The sequence below is a fragment of the Pristis pectinata genome, chromosome 15, assembly GCF_009764475.1.
Source record: "Pristis pectinata isolate sPriPec2 chromosome 15, sPriPec2.1.pri, whole genome shotgun sequence".
Taxonomy (NCBI): Eukaryota; Metazoa; Chordata; class Chondrichthyes; order Rhinopristiformes; family Pristidae; genus Pristis; species Pristis pectinata.
This window is the reverse complement of record NC_067419.1, coordinates 2850497-2874007: the sequence shown is the minus strand read 5'-3', so window position 1 is coordinate 2874007 and position 23511 is coordinate 2850497. Positions and strand designations below refer to the sequence as shown.

The 23511-nt window shown below is 46.3% G+C and overlaps 1 protein-coding gene across 4 annotated transcripts in view; it reads left to right on the top strand.

Annotated features, from left to right (window-relative positions):
* large1 (LARGE xylosyl- and glucuronyltransferase 1) overlaps window positions 1-23511 on the top strand; it is a 348327-nt gene that overhangs the window by 303557 nt on the left and 21259 nt on the right. The gene's annotated exons all lie outside the window — the stretch shown is intronic.

The window sequence follows — 23511 nt, the reverse complement described above, 5'->3', positions numbered from 1 at the left end:
TCATGCACGATTTCCAGGGACTGAGGGATTGCTATCACTCCTCATTAAATTTCAACTGAATTCAGGAGATTTTACGGTAAACAGGATTTATAAGAGTGTTTGGCAGGATTTATGAACATTTGGAGAGGTATAATGTGATAAGAAGTGGTCAGCATGGCTTTGTCAAGGGCAGGTCCTGCTTTACGAGCCTGATTGAATTTTTTGAGGATGTGACTAAACACATCAATGAAGGGAGAGCAGTAGATGTAGTGTATATGGATTTCAGCAAGGCATTTGATAAGGTACCCCATGCAAGGCTTATTGAGAAAGTAAGGAGGCATGGGATCCAACGGGACATTGCTTTGTGGATCCAGAACTGGCTTGCCCACAGAAGGCAAAGAGTGGTTGTTGATGGGTCGTATTCTGCGTGGAGGTCGGTGACCAGTGGTGTGCCTCAGGGATCTGTTCTGGGACCCTTACTCTTCGTGATTTTTGTAAATGACCTGGATGAGGAAGTGGAGGGATGGGTTAGTAAGTTTGCTGATGACACAAAGGTTAGAGGTATTGTGGATAGTGTGGAGGGCAGTCAGAGGTTACAGCGGGACATAGGTAAGATGCAAAATTGGTCTGAGAAGTGGCAGATGGAGTTCAACCCAGATAAGTGTGAAGTGGTTCATTTTGGTAGGTCAAATATGATGGCAGAATATAGTATTAATGGTAGGACTCTTGGCAGTGTGGAGGATCAGAGGGATCTTGGGGTCCGAGTCCATAGGATGCTCAAAGCAGCTGCACAGGTTGACTCTGTGGTTAAGGAGGTGTATTGTCCTTCATCAATCGTGGAATTGAATTTCAGAGCCGAGAGGTAATGTTGGAGCTATATAGGACTCTGGTCAGACCCCAGTTGGAGTACTGTGCTCAGTTCTGGTCACCTCATTACAGGAAGGATGTGGAAGCCATAGAAAGGGTGCAGAAGAGATTTACAAGGATGTTGCCTGGAATGCAGAGCATGCCTTATGAAAACAGGTTGAGGGAACTCGGCCTGTTCTCCATGGAGCGACGGAGGATGAGAGGTGACCTGATAGAGGTATATAAGATGATGAGGGGCATTGATCATGTGGATAGTCAGAGGCTTTTCCCCAGGGCTGAAATGGTGGCCACAAGAGGACACAGGTTTAAGGTGCTGGGGAGTAGGTATAGAGGAGATGTCAGGGATAAGCTTTTTACTCAGAGAGTGGTGAGTGTGTGGAATGGGCTGCCGGCAACGATGGTGGAGGCAGATACGATAGGGTCTTTTAAGAGACTTTTGGATAGGTACATGGAGCTATGGGTATGGGCTAGAGGGCTATGGGTAAACCTAGTAATTTCTAAGGTAGGGACATGTTCGGCACAACATTTGTGGGCCGAAGGGCCTGTATCGTGCTGTAGGTTTTCTATGTTTCTATCTCTACCTCACACGTAAATCCGTCCAAATGCAAACAACTCCCTGCCATGTGTGAACTTCATGACAGTCGTGATGGAGAGCCATGTGTTTAAAGTTATAGTCTGCCGCAGAACATCCACCAGGGATTATTGCCATCCAAGAAGAAGATGATCCCATCTCTTCTGCAGTTGCATAGAGATGATTTTGTAGATGACGTGATTCCCCTTGCTCCCAGATCTGACCTGATTACATCTGGCAGCCGGTGCACGTGCCTGAATTTCAACAATTTTTTCTGGCAACAAAATGAACTAATCACTCAATAGATCTTGGTCATTTTGTTTTGGCCTTTCTCAAGAGTGAAATGCTCCCACCAATAAGTATTTGCCACTAAATCGAGACCAATTAGAACAGCAGACATAGGTGAAATAGCAAGATGATCTTTGGGCAGAATACGGGCTGGTTTTAATCTGTTTCTGACCGTGGTATTGCACATAGGAAAGCTTTTGTGCCAATTCTCTGCAGACGAGACATAACGACTTTAATCAAGGGGATGTTGTAGCAGAACACCCAGCACTTGTGCTACCCTAGAATCTTCCCAACATCTCCTTGGTTTGTTCAATTAAAATTGTTATTTCTATGCAGGTTATTCACAAGGACCAAACCATACTGATTCCAGAGCCCTTTCTCAGCTCTCGGAAGATCTGAAGCATTGGGTTTGGAGAAGCATTGGGTTTGGAAAACCTTTGCTCACCTTACTTAACCAGGGACCCTGTAGTGACATGCTGTGGGCCCATCTGAATACCATGATACACACTTCAACATCCCAGTCCCCTAGAGTATTGCAAGCAGATAGTTCCTTATCACATTAGCATCAGCCTGTTTGTCAACAGATTATGTAACAAGATGCAGTGCAGTGAACCAAATGGAGACCTAGACTGCATTTTGTTACACAGTCGCTCTGTTGCCGCACCTTAACAGTGTGAAGGCAAAGGTCTGGTCCAGCTGTGTAGAATAACTTTGAAAGGAAGGTACACAAGAGATAAAAGCAGCTGGCAACTCTCAGTTCTGACGAAGGGTCATAGAGTTGTACAGCACAATTGGTATTGGTTTATTATTGTCACCTGTACCGAGGTACAGTGAAAAACCTGTCTTGCATACCGTTCGTACAGATCAATTCAGATCAATACATAACTGCAACACTGTGCCACAAATGGAGGGCTATTCTTGTGTCCCTACTCAGCTGCCTCTTGTTGAGACTACCATGAACATCCAGCAGTGCGAAGCTCAGAACCACTCAGGGACAGACTGGTGAGGCCCCAGCTTAACCCCTCCACTCTTGACAATGCAATGGAGCCTTCAGTACTGACAAGTAGCCAACGTGATGCACTGCATCAACCCACTCTCTTCTGCCCTGGAGGTGAGAAAGCTGGGCCACACGAACACATAGCCTTTACGTTGTGCTACCAGGATGCTCAGTCACTGCCTGCTTGTGGGCGAGCTCCTCCGCTCAGTATGACCAAAGGCTTCTCTGAGGCCTGAGAGAGGAGGCCCCTTTGCTTCTGTGTGGCTCCCAGGAGAATATCCTCGCCCTCTGTCACCAGGGGAACAGTTGGTCATCACACCTGTATGTTTCAGCTCCTCTTTGACTGACATGGGGTCACTGCTTTATTTTTAATTGCCCATTTAAGGTGAAGGTCAGGTGAAATATTTTTCTCTGAGGATCGTGTACTCTTGGAACTCCCTCAAAGGGTGGCGAAAGCAGAGTCTTTGAATATTTTTAAGGCAGAGGTAGATTGCTTCTTCAGAAGCAAAGAGTTGACAGGTTACCTCGGGCGGGTGGGAACACAGGGCTGAGGCAGCAGTCAAATCGGCCACAAACTTATCGAATGGCAGGCAGGACTCGAGGGGCTGAGTGACCTCCTCCAGCTCCTAATTCATGTGTTCACTGAACCCTCTGCTCAATTCTGCCCTAAAATGGGAATGAGGAGCTATTCAGCCCTGCTCTGCATCTTTGGAGAGGTCTTGTCCCTGACCCTAACTTGGGGGAAGATAGAGGCAATTACAGCGATGGCAAGGGCCCTCAACTTCTACTGACTGAGCAAGCCAATACTTGAACAGGCAAGGCCTTGATGTTCTTGCACAGTTAACGATAGAAGCCTTTTCTTGAAATAGGATGAAACTGTTCGGCCAATAAGTTTGCCTTATTTTTGTCTAATCTGACTTCTGACCATGAATCACCTGATGCAGGGTACCAACCCATCCATCCTCCCATTGCCAAATGAAACCCAAGGCATGCCTGCTATTGCATCTCAGGTACTGATCTCTGTCTGCACAATGAGATTAATTTCTGACACGTTTCCCAACGTCTTGCTCTTTGCAACTCTTGACCCCTGCAGCCTGATCTTCTGATCCTCCTCCAGTCCTCCCATTTTTGTACTCTTTCCCTCAAGCCTCTCCCCACCCCCCATGCCCATCACCCATCTTCATCCCCCTTCCTCTGATGGCTCCATCCACCCACCATACACAGTTCACCCACAGGCTTCCCCTTCCCCTCCCCTATCGGGTTCTGGTTCCATCTGCCATATGCCTCTCCCCTAACGGTTCCCATTCTCACCTCTGGTATTGGTATTGGTTTATTATTGTCACTTGTACCGAGGTACAGTGAGAAGCTTGTCTTACAAACCGATCATACAAGTCAGTTCATTACACATTGCAGTTACATTGAGGTAGTACAGAGTGCGTTGAAGTAGTACAGGTAAAAACAATAACAGTACAGAGTAAAGTGTCACAGCTACTGAGAAAGTGCAGTGCAATAAGGTGCAAGGTCACAACAAGGTAGATCCTGAGGTCATAGTCCATCTCATCCTTTGATAAGCACTGGTATCCCTTCGTGTTCCTGCTTATCTCCCTCCATGCAGCTGTCTCCAACCTACACCGTCCCCTCTCCCCCCACCTCGCTCCATCTAGCTCTCATTTTTTTCTCTCTCTGCCTCCACCTGCCACCGTCCCCCAGCTCCAACCCCCCTCCTTCCCCTCCCCTACCTGGCGCAACCTGCTGGCCATCCTTCACCCCTCCTCTGTCTACCAATCAGCTTGGACTCCTGTCTCACCACTCCCCTTCTCCTCTTTATACCGGCCACCCCCCCCCACTCTCAGTCCTGACGCAGGATTTCAACCCGAAACGTCGACAAATCCTTTCCTCCCACAGATCCGCTGAGTTCCTCCAGCGGATCGTTGCAGCAATCATTCGTGATTTGACAAGTTCAGAATTGGCTTGCCCTTTAACTCGCCCAAACCTCAGGCTCCACCTGCTTCCAACGTAATCCTCCGACACTCTTGCCAGGTAGACAGTCACCGATTGATATTTGATTGGTGAAAGGCCCGGTTGTGGGTGTGTGGTAATAGCTGCATGATCTGGAGTTTGCAGCAAAGTCCCTGCGATGTGTTAGAAAACTGAGGTATAGAAAACTCTGGTATCCACCGTAAATTTCCTTTCTCTACTTTGCAACTTTGACCCTCGATCTTCGATGTTACCTTTCCCATAATGTTAATAATGCATTCAGAGGATTTCAGCTCAGACAGCACAAGGTTAAATTTACCCAATCTTTCCTCATCAAAACTTAGGGCTGAGGAATATTCTAAAAAGAGAAACAATGGACACTGCTGGGAAATGCTGGTTTTATACACGTCCTGATTTTATTCTCCACCTGGGCAGCAATATTGGGCGTGACCAAAGCTTTCCACCTCGTGCCTCGGTAAAAAGTTCGTTACAGACTGTTTTGTACACCAGGCTACACTGGAGAATGTGTTTTATTTTCCTCACCTCTGCTTGGAGCTTCAATGCTGCGTCAAGCTTTTGTGGGTCTATTAACCACAGCCTTCTTGATCCAAGTAGGGAGTCATAGAGTTGTACAGCATGGAAAAAGGCCCTTCGGCCAATACTTGTCGATGCTGACAAAGCTATGCCCATTTCCCAGCATTTGGTCCACATCTCTCTCAGCACTTGTCATCCATATACCTATCCACCTACTTCTTAAATGTGTCTAATGTATCTGCCTCAACCACTTCCTCTGGCAGCAGTTGGGTTTCATATATCTACCAGCCGCTGTGTAAAAAAAGTTGCCCCTCAGGTCCTTATTAAACCTTTCACCTCTAACAAAACTCTGTCCTCTGGTTTTCGATTCCCCATCTCTTGTTTCTGGACTGAGCAAAATCTAACTGGTAGGACTGCATTTTGCTGGACATCCAGTTGTAAGAATCTAGCACGAACTGTCTCTGCTGAAGGGTGAGCACTCTCAGCCTCTCCATGTAACTCACCTCTGGTACCACATTGGTAACATTCTCTGCACCCTCTCTGTGCTCTTGAACTGGCGCAGTACGCCAGCTGAGACCTCACTAGTGTTTTATACTTGCTTTCACTTTCCTTGTCTCTATGTAAAAAATATGCGGTTTTCTATCACACGTCTAAACGATCCCATTTGTTTCATCCTATTGCTTTGTGCTGAAGCTCATTGCACGCAATCTCATTGTGCCTGTCAATATCCACAGCTGCTCCAACCCCGTGTGTCTGGATTTAAGTTTTAAGAAAGCTAAAAATTGATTTTTTTTCTTTTGCTTGCTCCATTTTTACGAAGTCACCTTTAAGCCATGTCCCTTTTGAGGCACAAAAGGGCAAGTTTCTCCACTTTCCCTTCAGTGATTCAGTGCTGTGTCATCGGGGATCGATCTCATTGTTTTTCCCAGTGAGATGTTGACTGCGAAATAGTTTTACAAGTGCTCCCTACCAATATAGATACAAAGATCCAATAGCAGCAGTTCATGACAAAAATATTTTAAAAGACCATCCAATTTTTGTAGAACTGTTTCAACCATGGCCAAGGGTGCAGACACGTCTCGCTGATATTGCAAAGGGCAAAAAATAAACTGCTGAAGGAACTCACGACACAAGGGACTGCAGATGCTGGAATCTGGAGCAAACTGCTGGAGGAACTCAGCAGGTCAGGCAGCATCCGTGGAGGGAAATGGGCAGGCGACGTTTCGGGTCGAGACCCTTCATCTGGAGTGAGAGGTAGACGGGAGCTGGTATGAAGAGGTGAGGGGAAGGGGGTAGAGCAAGAGCTGGCAAGTGATAGGCGGATTCAGGTGGGGAAAGGTGATCTGCAGGTGGTCTCAGAAGAGTTCAGAATGGGTGAATGAGCACTGGCATTTGTTTCAAGGAGGATGGATCCTTCATCATATTGGGCATCACCCTATTTGTGACCAGGTCTTGTAACTGCATCTAGTTACAAGACCTGGTCACAACTAGATCAGTATGATTTTGCTTGGGCTATAAGTGAGAGGTGGCTTGGACCAGAAAGGAAGTGGTTATTAGATCCTTGATCAGATGCAAGAAGTTGATGCAGCACTGAGAAATCCCAGTAGAGAAAACAAGAACAAAGAAAAACTCCTGTGCATCTGATAATCAAAGAACTGCAGATGCAGAAAGCTGAAATCAAAGCAAAAAATGCTGGAAACAATCATCAGGTCAGACAGCACCTGGGGAAAATTGGTGAAATTGGTTTACTATTGCCACATGTACCACAGTACAGTGAAAAACTTTGTTTTGCATGCCATCCATACAGATCACCACATCAGTACATCGAGGTAGTACAAGGGAAAAGCAATAACAGAATGCAGACTAAAGTGTCACAGTTACAGAGAAAGTGCAGCGCAGGCAGACAATAAGGTGCAAGGCCATGATGAGGTAGTTTATGAGGTCAAGAGTCCATCTTATCGTACAAGGGCACCGTTCAATCGTCTTACAACAGCGGGATAGAAGCTGTCCTTGAGCCTGGTGGTACGTGCTTTCGGGTGTTTGTATCTTCTGCCCAATGGGAGGGGGGAGAAGAGAGAACGCCCGGCGTGGGTGGGGTCTTTGCTTATGCTGGCTGCTTTACCAAGGCAGTGAGAGGTATAGACAGAGTCCATGGAGGGGAGGCTGGTTTCCGTGATGTGCTGAGCTGTGTCCACAACTCTCTGCAGTTTCCTGTGGTCTCGGGCAGAGCAGTTGCCACAACAAGCCGTGATGCATCCAGATAGGATGCTTCCTTTGGTGCATCGATAAAAATTGGTGAGGGTCAACGGGGACATGCCGAATTTTTTAGCCTCCCGAGGAAGTAGAGGTATTGGTGGGCTTTCTTGGCAATGACGTCAACATGGTTGGATTAGTTCAGGCTATTGGTGATGTTCACTCTGAGGAACTTGAAGCTCTCAACCCTCTCGAAAGAGAAACAGAGTTAACATCTAAGGCCAAAGACATTAAGGGAGGCACAGCTGTGCAGCTATAGAGCCGCTGCCTTACAGCCTCAGTTCAATCCTGACCTCTGGCACTATCTGTGTGGAGTTTGCATGTTCTCCTTGTGATTGCATTGGTTTCATAGAACGTGGATCAGAACAGCACAAGTACAAGCCCTTCAGCGCACGATGTCTGTGCCAAACATGGTGCTGAATTAAACTAAATCTTTTCTACCTGCATGTGATCCATCCCCTGCATATTCGTATGTCTATCTAAAAGCCTCTTAAACACCACTATTTGCTTCCACCACCACCCCTGGCAGCCTGTTCCAGGTACCCACCACTCTCTGTGCAAAACACCTGCCCCATACGTCTCCTTTAAACCTTCCCCCTCTCACCTTAAATGCATGTCCTCTAGTATTTGACATTTCCATCCTGGGAAGGAAGGCTCTGACTGCCTACCCCATCTATGCCTCTCATACTTTTATGATCTCCCCTCAGCCTGCGACACTCCAGAGAAAACAACCCAAATTTGTCCAACCTTTCCTTATAGCTCATACCTTCTAATCTCGGAAGCATCCTGGTAAACCTCTTCTGTACTCTTCCTCAAGGCTCCACATCCTCCTTGTAATGGTGCAACCAGAATTGCACACAATTTCCTCCAGGTGCTCTTTCCTCCCACATCCCAAAGACATGTGGGTTAGCAGGCTAATTGGCCACTATAATCTGCCCCTTGTGTGTAGGTGAGGGGTAGAATTTGGGGGGAGTCGACGGGAATGTGGGGAGAATAAAATGGGATTCGTAGAAATGGGTGCTTGATGGTTGGCATGGACTCAGTGGGCCGAAGGGCCTGTTTCCATGCAGTATGACTCTGTGACCCTCCCACCACCACCACTCTAAGTAGCTGCAGTGATGTCACCCATTTCCTGCCTTGCACAATGATCAATGTAATCAGGTGCTCTTTACAGACAGGGGGCTCAAGCAACTGGCAAGAAGAGGCTGCAGGAGTACTTTAGACCTTGGGTGAAGGGAAGCAGTGGGGTCTGAAGGTGGCTGGGCCACAGGCTGAGACACAAGAAATTCTGTAGATGCTGGAATCTGGAGCAACACACAGAAAGTGCTGGAGGAACTTGGCAGGTCAGGCAGCATCCGTGGAGGGAAATAAACAGTCGACGTTTCGGGCCGAGATCCTTCATCAGGACTGGAAGGGCAAAGGGCAGAAGCCAGAATAAGAAGGGAGGGGGAGGGGGAGGAGCACACGCAGGCAGGGGGTGGGTGAGTTCAGGTGAGAGAGGGAAGGTAGGTGGGTGTGGAGGGGGGGGTGGGGAGAGAAGTAATAAGCTGAAAGGTGACAGGTAGAAGAGGCAAAGGGCTGATGAAGGAGGAATCCGGTAGGAGAGGGCAGTGGACCATGGAATAAAGGATGGGAGAGGGGAGGGGAGGAGATGGGCAGGTCATCAAGGTGGGGGAAGGGAGCCACAGGAATAAGGGAAGACAAAGGAGTAGGGGAGGGTGGGGGGAACAAAAAAGAAGGGGTGGGGTTACCAGAAGTTATTGATATCCATCAGGTTGGAGACTCCCAAGGTGGAATATGAGGTGTTCCTCCTCCAACCTGCGCCCGGCATCAACGTGGCAGTAGAGGAGGCCGTGGACAGACATGTCAGTGCAGAAGTCGGATGTGGAATTGAAGTGGGTGACCACCGGCAGGTCCCGGCTGCTGCGGCAGACGGAGCGAAGGTGCTCGACGAAGCGGTCACCCGATCTGTGTCGGGTCTCACCGACGTAGTGGAGGCCGCACCGGGAGCACCGGATGAAATAAGTGACTCCCTCGGACTCACAGGTGAAGGGCTGCCTCACCTGGAAGGGCTGCCTGGGGCCCTGAATGGTGGCGAGGGAAGAGGTGTAGGGGCAGGTATGGCACTGAAAGGGTAGACCAGCAATTTAAAATGGTGGTGAAATGCTAAAACAATCACTGAAGTACTATCCATCCATGTTCAGCACCGATGAGCAACAGCCAGAATTATTTTCCATTTTTACAGGGCAGTTGCTTATTAGCAACTCATGATAACCTCGTGCTGTCTTCCGCAAGCTGTGAAGTACGGCCAACTCCAGGTCAGACCTGGAGTTAATGAGCTGGACAAAAGAAAAGAACGTCAAGGTTCTGGCACAGCTTTCCCTTGTCTCAGGATGAGGCAGCAGGGGATTCAGGTGAACCCTAGATTAGCTGGGAACCAGACCATTAAGGTCCAGTCATTTTACATTAACTTTTTAGACAATTATTGACTCTTTCCAGCTGCTGTAAATGCTTCGTCTGCTAAAATATTGTACCTTGGCTAATGAGGGGAGACTCTGGGTATCTCCGATTCACAGTAAGAGCTCTCATAACAAATTAGCCCGATGAAGCTAATGAAATTCACCCCTCTAAATTAATCTCTGCCGAGCTTCTGCTGGGCTCAACAGTCACAGAGTTTCGTTCTTAATGACGATTTTTATATTTTTTGGATGTAGTGGCTGCTGTTTGTTTTCTTACAAATTATCCTGACTTGTATCCCCAGTAAGTGACAGGTTGAAATGGTGGGTACAAATCAACCAAACAGAAGATTGCAGCAGAACTGGATTATATTGACTGAAGCAAGAGATGAGCAAATAGATTTTAAATCATCAATTGCTCCCACCAGCAAAATTCTCGACAAGCTTTCTCTGACAAGTTACATTCTGAATGCTTTATATTCCTGAGCCTCTATAATCACATCAAATGATGTGCAGGTGGAGATATTATTCTATCATTGAACAACCCTGTTGATAAAATAAAGGAGGAACATGACGTTTCATACAAAATGAAGGTTAACGGCTTGAAATAGCACTTGTTATCTGCAAAAGCAAAGTCGATGTGGAACTGCCAAATCGGGGTGACTTTTCTGGGATTTTGCTGTGTGCAGAATCCCTCCCCAGCTGCTTGCCTACGGAACACTCGCCATTGGAACTGGAATTCTATGTGTGTGAATTCCTTTGGGAGGTGTCCCTCACATGGGACATTAATATCAATCGTAAGTCACAAATAGCAGCACGCATGCACGCACGCATGCACGCACGCACACGCGCGCGCACACGCACACCAACAATTCCTTGCATTTTTATAGCACTGTTAAATGTGCAAAGATGCTTCACAGGTGCGTAATCAGTTAAACTTCAAGCCACAGGAGGAGATTTTAGAATGCAAAGCTGAACAGTGGAGGACACTTCAATACCAATGCAAATTAAGTGATAAGCAATCATGATGGGTTATGTTTAAATTCTGCCTTCAACTTACTTATTATGACACAGATGGACATTTAACCCATTAGGTTAAAAACACGGCAATCCGTCAGGTGATTCCCCCTACTTCTCTCACACATGCCCGTTGACTCTCCTTTAATTCGTTTCCCCCATAATTGTACTAAGTAGTAACTTACAGTGGCCAAATAACCCATCAGCAAATCCTTTGGGACTTTGAGGGAAGCTGGAGCACCCAGAGGAAACCCAGACATCACAGAGAGAATATGCAAACTCCACACAGGCAGCACCAAAGGTCAGGATTGAACCCAGGTCTCCGGCACTGTGAGGCAACAGCAATAGCTGTTGAACTATCGTGCCACCATTTGGCGGCTAAGATGGGCTGTAGACTGCAAGTATTTCCTTCATCTCTAGCAGTTCAAGTCGAGTTTATTGTCATGTGCACAAGTACGGTGAGGCACAGGTGCAGTGAAAAACTTGCAGCAGCATTCCAGGCATGTAGATCCAGACAACACACAGAACGTAAATTATTACCAGAGAGTGAAGAAAAAAAGCACAAAACAAGATATCAGAGCAAAAGAGAATCACAATCAGAGACAGGTCCATGACAGTGCAAGAGGAGGTCAGTAGTGTTCCGTTGCTGAGGTTGTGCAGGTCGAATCAAGAACCGAATGGTTGAAGGGAAGTAGCTGTTCCTGAACCTGGTGGTGTGGGACTTCAGGCTTCTGTGCCTCCTGCCCGACGGTAGCAGCGAGAAGAGGGCATAGCCCCTGTAATGTTTAACTGTCATCCTTTCTCCATCACATCGCCATCATATTTTGTTGACAGACTCAAAGCAAAGCATGAATCATTCATAACACAACAATGAATGTACAAATCTGAGTGAAAAGGGCAGCTAGAAATCCACGACTGAAAAGTTGGAAAGGTCAATGAGGGTAGTATTAAAGGCAAAAATTACATTTGGCATTTTCACTCTAGTTACTAATGTCAGCAACAAGCAAGTGTGTGTAACAGTCAGGAGTAGACCAGCTAGTGCATCAAGCCCGTTCCAGTATCAAGTCAACAGTCTCACATCTCCCACTAGGAGTTAAGTATCCTCTTGGTACTCCCAAAAATTATCTTTCTCAAAGTTATCAAAAAAATACTCAGATTTCTGCAGCACTTGTTCCACTCCCAGAACATCTCAACGCCCTCCACACCCACAGACATAGTTCTGAATTGTGGTCAATTCGGAAACGATTGGATGTTGAGGTCTTGAGGAGATTTGCTCAGAGGGCTTCAGGTATGGAAGACTTCAGCTCTGGAGATCATGAGGGTTTCTTGCTGGAATAGAGACATTGGCACAGTGACACAGCTGGTGGAGCTGCTGCCTGACAACTCCAGGGACCTGGGTTCGATCCTGACCTCGAGTGCTGTCCGTGTGGCGTTCACATGTTCTCCCCGTTACTGCGTAGCTTTCCTCCAATTCTCTTGTTTTCCTCCTGCATCTGAAAGTGTGCCGGTTCGTAGATTAGTAGACCACTGTTATTGCCCCTGGTGTGGAGGTTGGTGCTGGATGAATTGGGAGGAGCTGGTGGGCATGTGAGAGAGAATGGGTTACAGGGAAACGTGGGAGAATAGGATTGCCCTGTGAGCTAGCATTGATGGGCTGTATGGCCTACCTGAATGTCATAGGGAAGTGCAAGTAAAAGTGAATAAGGCAGGAGAATCTGTTACATGTTACAGAGGGGTCGGTAACCAATGGACAGACTCAAGTTGATTGACAGAAGCTGCAGAAGAGGGGAAAAGTGCAGTGGCTTCTTGCAATCCAGAATGCATCATCTGAAAGCTTGCTGCAACAAATTCAAAGCAAACTTGCAGAAGGAAATTTGAATAGATAATTGAAGAGGCACCAGGGTGTGGAGGAAGGAGCAGCAGAGGGTGTCAATTGGATAGCTGGAAGTCGAACAGGCAGGTTGAGTCAAATGTCCTTCCTGTGCTGTGTCATTTGATGCTTCTGCAACAGCAGGAAGCAGGAGTTAAACAAATAACCAGATAATCTTTTCGTTGACTGATTTCTGCTTCCACAGAGGCAGCTTGGCTGGCTGAGCTCTTCCAGCATTTCTATTTTTATTTTGATCTTTTCAATTAAATTCAAAGTCGAGTCTATTGTTATATGCACAAGTACATGTATGCAGAGGTGCAATGAAAAACTTACCTGCAGCATCACAGGCACATAACACTAGATAAGTAGCATTCACAAGAAAAACATAAATTAAACATAGATTATATACAGTTTTTACAAGAAAGAACACAATTAGATTAAAAAAACAAAGTCCATTGTAATACAAAGTGGTCATAGTGTCGCTGAACTGAGGTAGTGATTAGGGTTGTGCTGGTTGGTTCAAGAACCAAACGGTTGAAGGGAAGTAGCTGTTCTTGAACCTGGTGGTGTGGGACTTCAGGCTTCTGTACCTCCTGCCCGATGGTAGCTGTGAGAAGATGGCACGGCCCGGATGGTGGGGATCTTTGATGATGGATGTTGCTTTCTTGAAGTGGCGCCTCATGTATGGAGGGATGTGCCCGTGATGTATTGGGCTGAGTCCACTGCTCTCTACAGCTTCTTACAGTCCTGCGCATTCGAATTGCCGTTCCAGGCCATGACACAACCAGACAGGATAATTTCAACTGTACATCTGTAGAAGCTTGTTAGAGTGTTTGGTGTCATTGATAGAAGAATAAATATTTCCATGGGTAGCAGTGGAAATGTTCTTTGTCCAAGCATGTGTAATGGGCCCTTTTGCCTCAGTCTGGTGGGCCAGTTTATAGTTTCATCTGGAAGACACAACCTCTGACAGTGCAGTGCCCTCTCTGCACAGCATGGAAGCACGCGCATGGTTCACTGAAGTGGGATTCGAACCCATAACCTTCTGACTCAGTGGCAAGAGAGTGCAACCACTCTGACGTTAGCATGTTGACTCATAGCTGAACGTTCCTCAGCGATCCCAAACAAAAACAAATCACTAATGAAGCAATAAGGAATTCAGAAGAAGATGCGTCACCCAGAGAATGATCAGGATATAGGCAGAGTACAAGTTAATGGCAGGATTCTGGGTAGTGTGGAGGAACAGAGGGATCTGGGGGTTCATATCCACAGATCACTGAAAGTTGCCTCAGGTGGATAGGGTAGTTTAAGAAAGCTTATAGGATGTTAGCATTCGTAAGTCGTGGGATCGAGTTTAAGAGCCGCGAGGTAATGATGCAGCTCTACAAAACTCTGGTTAGACCACACTTAGGGTACTGTGTCCAGTTCTGGTCGCCTCATTATAAGAAGGATGTGGAGGTGTTGGAGAGGGTGCAGAGGAGATTTACCAGGATGGTGCCTGGTTTGAGAGTATGCATTATGAGGAGAGACTAAGGGAGCTAGGGCTTTACTCTTTGGAGAGAAGGAGGATGAGGGGAGACATGATAGAGGTGTACAAAATATTGAGAGGAATAGATAGAGTGGACAGCCAGCGCCTCTTTCGCAGGGCATCAATGCTCAGTACAAGAGGGTATGGCTTTAAAATAATGGGTGGGGAGATATCAGAGGAAGCATATGGAGGAATTTAAAATAGAGGGATATGTGGGAGGAAGGGGTTAGATAGTCTTAGGTAAGGTTTAAAGGTCAGCACAACATGGTGGGCCAAAGGGCCTGTATTGTGCTGTATTGTCCTATGACTCTATGATATGAACAGCCTGCTGAGACAAGTTGTTGAGGGGAGAATGGCTTTGCCACATTAAGTCAGAGCAGTAAATGAGGGGGCGAGGAGAGGATGTGTTGGATGAGGAAGATTGTATGAAGGGAACACATCAGTTGGATCAAATGGCCCGTAAACACTGTGGTTATAATCTTTCCAGATCATTACTAGCCTTCCTGAATATGATTTCAGTAAATAGAAGGGTTATGAATTGAAGCATAATTTCAGCTGATGTTTTAAATAAAATCAGTGGCTGGTTGGCTGGAACTTCAGTGACTTTTCCCGGTTATGAGAGTTCCTGCTCCATTCAAGCACAGAACCTTAGCTGGCTCTCCTTTGTAGTACCGAAGATGGTGTCGATGCTCAAACGGGATGCCAACGTGGAAGAATTGCAGGTTCTGGAAAAACACCGAAATAAAAACTGGGAGCGCTGGAAATACTCAGCTTGACGGGCAGCATCTATGGAAGGAGAATGTGTCGATGTTTCAGATCCTTCATCAGAGTGAGGCCGAATTAGAAAATATGCAAGTTTTAAGCAGCAGGGAATGGGAAAAGGTGGAGAGAATGCGCGGGAATGTGCGTGATAGGATGGAGACCAAGAGAAACTGGGTGTCACAAGTGATGGTGGTGCTGGCTGAGCGAGGGTGGCGGATGCTTGTTAACTACACCTGATCTGTCTGGAGGAGGTATAAATAGAGGGAGATGAATGAGACAAAGGAAAGAGGGAAATAGGAAATGATGCTGGAACTGAGAGATAACGGCAGTGCGGTTGCGTGGCCCACTCTGGTTGTTCTTCACACCGTTTTCTTGCAACCTGTCCAGTGCCATTTGTAAACTTGATTCTTTGGTGCAAATGGGTCTGGTTCTGGGGCAGCTCCGTATCTGATCTGATTGTACCCACTGACACCACGAAAACTCTCTTTGAACATTCCCTCGTACATTTCCAATAATATGTCAAGGTGTGACGTTATAGCATAAACAATTAATTAGCAACTCCAATTATCCAATTATCCAATTGTTAGCAACAGAAGCACTTGACTGTCCTAAACTAACTGGTAAGTGTTGGCTGTTGCAATGTTAACAACTGACTGAACTTGTGTAGTACCATTCAGACCGAGTTTTGGAAGCCTTGGGTTTTGCTGCAGTTCAAACTACAGTTACACCAGTCGTATTTGGGTCACTCTCAGATGCCATTTCCATAACCACAGCAATGTTCCTAGCATTGCAATGTCAGGTTCTGTCTGGTTTGGATGTCCACCCATAAACCTGTTGCATGGGACTTGATCTAAAAAGACATCAACATTGCAATGTTCTTCAATGAAACAATGCAGTCACTTACTGGTTGGACTACACTTGGAGTATGTGTGCATTTCTAGTCAGCACACTATAGGAAGGATGTGATCAAGCTAGAGAGGGTGCAGAAAGGATGTACAAGAATATTGCCTGGATGGAAGGCTGAGTTATAGGAAGATATTGGAAAGACGAGGATACTTTATACATTGAGCGAAGGTGGCTGAGGGGTGACCTTATAGAGATTTATAAAATTCTGAGAGGCATAAGTGGAGTCAGTAGTCACCGTCTTTTTCCTGGGGTAAGGGTGCCTAAAACTAGAGGGCATATGTTTAAGGTGAGAGGGGAAAGATTCAAAGGGGATCTGAAGGGCAGGTTTTCCACAAAGAGAGTGGTGGGTATATGGAACGAGCTGCCAGAAGAGGTGGTAGAGGAATAAGGGCCAAACACAGCGAATGGGTCGAGCTTAGATGGGCACCTTGGTCACCATGGATGAGTTGGGCCGAATGTCCTGTTTCCATGCTGTGTAACTCTATGAATCTCCATGTCTCACTCTGCTTCTACCCGTTATCCCAAACACTGAGCTTTCAACTATTTCTAACGCCTTGAATAGAAGTAGTTTTCCAGTTTCTGCGTAATGTCACTAATCAAGATGTTTCTTGCCTTGTGTGCTGTGAGAAGATTTATCAGCTTGGCCCTATTTCCATCAGAAACACCACCTTTGTACTAACGCGTTCCACGTTGTTTTGTCCTCACAGTATATCAACTTCCAACTTCCCAAGATATTGTTTATATTAAACAACTTGTAGTTGGTAATTGATTTATTATTGTCACTTGTACAGAGATACGGTGAAAACCTTTTGCTTACATGCATTCCAGATGGATCATTCCATACGTAAGTATTTCAAGGTAATTAAAAAAGAAAACAATGCAGAATATGGTGTTACAAACACAGAGAAAGTGCAGTGCAGGTAGACATATAAAGTGCAAGGGCCATGATGAGGTAGACTGAGAGATCAAGAGTTCACCTTTATAAGAGGTCCATTCAAGAGTCTTATAACAGCGGGATAGAACATAGGATGTACTGGACACAGTGTAATAGAAGTTCCTTGAGCCCAGTGGTACGTGTTCTCAAGCTTTTGTATCTTCTGCTTGATGGAAGGGGGAGAAGGGAGAATGAGGGTCTTTGATTATGTTGGCTGCTTTCCTGAGACAGTGGGAAGCGTAAACAAGAGTCCATAGAGGGGAGACTGGTTTTCGTAACGGACTGGGCTGCGTTAACAACCCAATGCAATTTCTTGCGGTCTTGGGCAGAGCAGTTGCCATACCAAGCCATGATGCATCTGGACAGGATGCTTGCTATGGTGCATCTGTAAAAATTGGTGAGGGTCTTCTGGGACCTGTCAAATTTCCTTAGCCTTCTGAAGAAATAGAGGTACTGGTGTGCTTTCTTGGCCATAGTGTCCATTTGGTGGTACCAGGACTGGTTATTGGTGATAGGAACTTGAAGCTCTTAACTATCTCCACCTCAGCACCATTGATACAGACAGGGGTGTGTACTCCGCCCCGCTTCCTGAAGTCAATGACCAGCTCTTTTGTTTCGCTGACATTGAGGGAGAGGTTGTTGTCTTGACAGCATACCACGAGGGTCTCTATCTCCATTTTATTTGATACAGAGGTGAATAGTTTCTGAGCTTAGTCATACATGTTGTTGTACCCAATCAAGATAACTATACTGGAGCCAAAAAACACAGATGCTGGGAATCTGAGACCAAAACATAAAATGGTGGAAGCACTCAGCAGTTCAGGCAGCACCTGTGGGGACAGAAGCAGAGTCAGTGTTTCAGGTTAATCGAAACTGGAGAATTGAGAAAGGCAGCATGTTTTATGCAGCAGTAGCGGGGAGGTGTGGACAGAATGGAGGGAATGTCTGTGATAGAGTGCAAACCAAAGTTGTCAAGGTCACAATTACTTTTGGGGACGTTCCCAGACGGAAGCTGATGTGTGTTTTGTGAGTGTCTGTAGGGAAGAACGTTATTCTGTGCCCTATCAGAGCGGGACCTGTTTCACCCACAGAGTGGTGATTACCTGGAGTGCACTGCCTGAGACAGTGGTGTAAACGGGATTGCTGACAGCGTTTGAGAAGTGTCTCGATGAGCACTTGAATTCTCAATGCATAAAAGGCTACAGACCAAGTACTGGACAATGGAGATTAATGGGGATTGGTACAGTGCCCACTGGCCAGCATGGATGTGGGTGGGCAGAATGGCCTGTTTCCATGCTGGATGATGACTGTATGACATTCTCTCTCTGCTCTCCGTCCCTCTTCCCCTCTGCAACTTCAAACGCTCTAGTCTTCCCACTTTTCTGGTTCTGATGAAGAATCCTTGACCCGAAACGTTAACCTTGTTTCTCTTCCAGCGTCTTCAGTTTTTTATTGAGGGAACTGTGCTGCCCTTTCCCAATTCAACAGTGACTTCACCACTGAAATGTGACCTCTCTTGTGCCGACTGAAGCGTGCGATAGTCCAGTGATAAGTCAACCCTGCTGCCCCCTGTCACTGTGGCTTCCTGCGCTGGGCACTTCATCAGGACAGACAGTGGCCTTAGGCAGTGGAGAGAGGAAACAAATCAGCTTTGGTGCTGCAAACTTGCCTAATACTTGCCAAGCAAGAGTCAACAATCTTCTTCGATAAAATCTAAGTTAAACTGCCAATTTATAATGTCTTCACGGAGGCACGGAATACATTGGAAGTTTATGTACAAATTACGGAACCTATTCACATGTTGAGCCTATATGCTGTTGGTGCAGGCTCTCTGTGACAATATTATATTGCTGCAAAGCAGGAAGACCATATAACTCTCCTATCCAATAGGATCACAATATAAGCACGCAGACGTCTTCCTGCTTAAAAATACCATAAGATATCGGAGCAGGTAAGGCCAGTCTGCACTGCCATTCAATCGTGGCTGATTTGTTTTTAAAACCCATCTTCCTGCCTTCTCCCTGTAACCCTTAACCCCCTTACCAATCAATGTCTGCCTTAAGTACACCCAATGTCTTGGCCTCCACAGCCCTCAGTGGTAACAAGTTCCACATTTATCCTGAGGCTGTGACCTCGGATCCTTGATATATACGGAACAAAGGCAGTGATAACTATAACCTTTCCTGTTCATGTTGTTTGTCTACACTGAATCATGACTGCTGGGGTCTCCCCTTTCTGGTGGCAATGAATCCAGCTATTTTCGAGCTGCTACCTACTCCTGGGCCCTCAAACTTGAATGAGGAGCTCCATTACCATCGTAGGGCAAATTGATTCGATATCCAAGCTTCAACCAGTTCCAACCACAAGTAGCAGTGGGTGGGCTTATTACATCATCGCATCCCAATTTCCATATTAAGAGGGACCTGTCCCCAAAAACAGGCAAGCTTTGGACACCTAACCTTAGGTCTTTTTAAAATGGCCCGGGGCTCGAGGGTCTGAGTTATGGAGAGAGGGAGAGCAGGTTGGGACTTTTCTCATTGGAATGTAGGAGAATGAGGGGTTTTCTGATACAGGGGTATAAAATCATGAGGGCATAGATAGCATGAATGCGTAGTCTTTTTCCCAGGGTTGAGGAATCAAGAACTAGATGGCGTAGGTTTAGGGTGAGAGGGGAGAGATTTAATAGGAACCTGAGGGGCAACTTTTTCACCCAGAGGGTGGCGGAATGAGCTGCCAGAGGGAGTGGTTGAGGCAGGTACGTTAACAACATTTACTTGGACAGGTACGTGGACAGGAAAGGTTTAGAGGGATATGGGCCAAACACAGACAAATGGGACAGGCTAAGATGGGAATCTTGGTCAGCATGGACCAGTTGGGCCGAAGGGCCCGTTTCCATGATGTATGTCTCTGTGACTTCGTGACTTACTCCTGAATGGTGTCACTCTCATTGCTATCTACATTTGGATCCTCTAACTAGAGGAAACACTTTCTCTGTATCTACCTTACCACTATCACCTCAACTAATTACTTGTGTTTTTAACCTGACCATACTCCTCTCCCCCATCACTCCTCCCCCCGTCACTCCTCCCCGTCACTCCTCCCCCCGTCACTCCTCCCCCGTCACTCCTCCCCCCGTCACTCCTCTCTCTCCCCCGTCACTCCTCTCCCTCCTCTGGCACAGTTCTGCAGCTTCCTGTCTCTCGATACTGAGAGAAGTGATGACCTTACCCTTTCCTATAATGCACACCATTAACCATAACTTTTACCTGCTCATTAGACCACAGACACTACTTTACACCTTGCTGTTCCCATCAGCAGAGCTTATCCACAGTCCAAGATCCCAGGGGAAGCGGAACGAACACTCCACAATACCTTACTGTCAGATCAATGCAAGCCCTTAAACAGATGGAGATGCACCCACCACCTTAAACGTTCACTGCCCCCCACCTCCACCCCCACCCCCACCACTGGCTCATTGTGGCTTCAGTGAGTACAGGATGCATTGCAAGGTCCCCTGCAGGACCTCTCCAGCCCATGACCTGCCACCAAGGAGGGAGCGCCACCCCCTGCAAGTTTCCCTTCAAGTTGCATACCACCCTCAGACAGGAGCACACTTATCTCAGTAACTGCTTTTGGCGATGTGTTTTTGATTTATATTTTTATTTTATTTGGGGATGAGATGTCACTAAGTTGGTTGCACCCTTGCCTCTGAGTCTGAAGTTCTGAGGTTCAAGTCCTACCCTTTGAGGGCTTGAGCACAAGAACATCAGATGTAAAGTCGTAGGAAATAGAAGCAGGCCATTGGACCCCCCCATGCCGGTTCCACCATTCAATAAGATCTTTGCCATTCACTTACCACGACTTGTCCTGTGCCCTGTATCCCTTGATTCCCATAACAATCTCTGTCTTGGATGTGCTCAGCAACTGAGACTCCACAACCTTCTTGGGTAGAGAAACCTAAAGAATTGCCACCCCCAGGAGAAAATATTTCTCCTCATCTCTGTCCTGACCCCTCTGGATTTTTTGATGAAATTCCTGGACTTGATCAAAATCCAAGAACTCCCTCCCTCAGCAGATGGACGAGCTGTTCAGGGAGAAGGTGACCCACCAATAAAGAGATAGGAAATGGATTGGATATGATTCTACATCCCCAGAATAGAAGCAAAAAGCATCTGAGGTTTACCTGACTGATTACATATATTACATTAACATGAGGCAGGTCAAACCATCTTCACATCTCCCGTGTTCCAAATCCTTGTTGAATCTCTTGTGTAGCAATTTAATTTCTTTTAATTAATAGAATTTGCACCATTCTGAGTGGGCTGAAGATTATATATCTAATGATACATTGCTCTTTTGTATGCATTATCATGTGGATACCTAGTTATGGTAATAAATCATAATGTGATTCTTGTTGGAAAGAAAGTATACTGCCCCCATTAAGCTGTGTAATAACCAGCACTTTCTCTTTATACTGTAAACAAGAACGAATGGGGTATACTCAGAAACTGAGACCCAACAGCCTTCTTGCGTAGAGAATACCAAAGAATTGCCACCCCTAGGATAAAATATTTTTCCTCATCTTTGTGCTGACCCCTTATTTTGAAACTGTTTCCTCTGGTTCTAGACGCCCCAGCCAGGGAAAACATCAACTCCATACCCTGTCAAGCCCATTAAGAATGTTGTATATTTCATCGAGATCACCTCCCATTCACAAAATCTAGGCTGATGCTCCAGTGTAGTGGAGGTTCATTGTCAGAAGTGCCATCTTTTAGATTGATTAGACATTAAACTGAGGTCTTTGTGTAAGAGACTCTTCTGGCCAAATAAAATGGGAGCAAGGGAGTCATTTCTGGTGAGCAAGCCAATACTTGTTCTTCAATCAACACTAATACGGACCAACTGGTTATTACATTCCCGTTAGTGAGATATTGCTGCTCACAGATAGGCCGCTGTGTCTCAGCAGTGCTTTGGAAAATTCTGCAGGCATGAAAGGTAAAATAGGAATTCTTGCTGTTTTTAGCTCTTTGAAAAGGAGTCTCAAGTCTTTTGGTCCTTTGTTACATGAAATCTCTTATGATTTTGAGCATTTCTATTAGTTCTCCCCTCACTGGCATCATTTTCATACGCCATTTTGCTCTGTATTTTTGAAGCGCATAATGTTAGCCATATTTGGACACCATTGAATCACATGCGCATGTTTTGCTCCCTGCAATAACTTTGGCTTCAAGTTTTTGCTGAAATGAGGTGGATAGAGCTGTGTAGTTTTTCAGTAACTTCAGTTATGGGGTTTGGATATCACTGGCAGCACCAGCATCTCCTGCCCATCCCTAATTGCTTCTGAATTTAGTGTGCGGTTAGGAAACCTCATCAGTGGGTCTGCAGTCTCACCAGAGCAGGCAAAGACAACAGACTTCCTTCCTTGCGGATCATTAGTGAGTCCAATGGGGAGTTTTGACGATCTGGTGGTTTACTTGAATTTACATTCCCCAGATGCCGTGATGGGATTTGAACTCGTGTCTTAGGATCAATGGTTCACACCTCTGGCTGCTAGTTCATGAACTTAACCACTACCCCATTGTATGCACTGAGAATCGAAACAGATACCAGAGGTTCCCCAGAATTGCCCCTTGCTCGATATGGGATCAAATGTCGGTCATGTAGTTATTTCAGGCCATCACACTGTTTGTTGCCAAACCATGTCAAGACCATCTCCTTGGCTCCATTGCCTTTAATATCCTTGCTAACTAAAAAAGTCCACTGGAGACACAAGAGACTGCAGATGCTGGAATCTGGAGCAACAAACAATCTGCTGGAGGAACTCAGTGGGTCGGGCAGCATCTGCGGAGGGAAATAGACAGTCGACATTTCAGGTCAAGACCCTTTAGCTGGACTGATGAAGATGAGGTGTCCGGATGAAGGGTCTCGACCCGAAACGTCGACTGTTCATTTCCCTCCGCAGATGCTGCCCGACCTGCTGAGTTCCTCCAGCAATTTGTTTGTTGCTCTGAACAATCCATTGGTTTGGGGAAGTTTACAGTTGATTCCCCGACTCCGAAGGGAGAAATCTAACTTCTCTGTGGCCTTTGCACTGAAAAATACAGCATGGAAGCAGGACCTTCATCCCTTTGAATCTGTGGCAACCATAAACCACCCATTTATGCCAAACTGGCATTAATCCCATTTTTAATACCCCCCATGCTCCCATCAACTTTCCCAGATTCTACCCCTCACCCACACACCAGGGGCAACTTACAGCGGACAATCAACCTACCAACCCGCACGCCTTTGGGAACTGGGAGGAAACCCTCACGGTCACAGAGAGAACGTGCAAACTCCGCACAGACAGCACCAGAGGAGAGAATCGAACCCGGGTCACTGGTGCTGTGAGGCAGCAGCTCGACCAGCTGCGCCACTGTGCCCATGTTGTATGAAGAAAGGTTTCAAGTCATAGAGCGTCATCCTAGCAGAGTCCAATGGCAATTAATACATTGAATCTGTTAGTAATTACTGTGAGTTTTTGGAGTGCCATTGAATTACTATCAGCAGAGGGCATCTGAGCATGGCAGTGG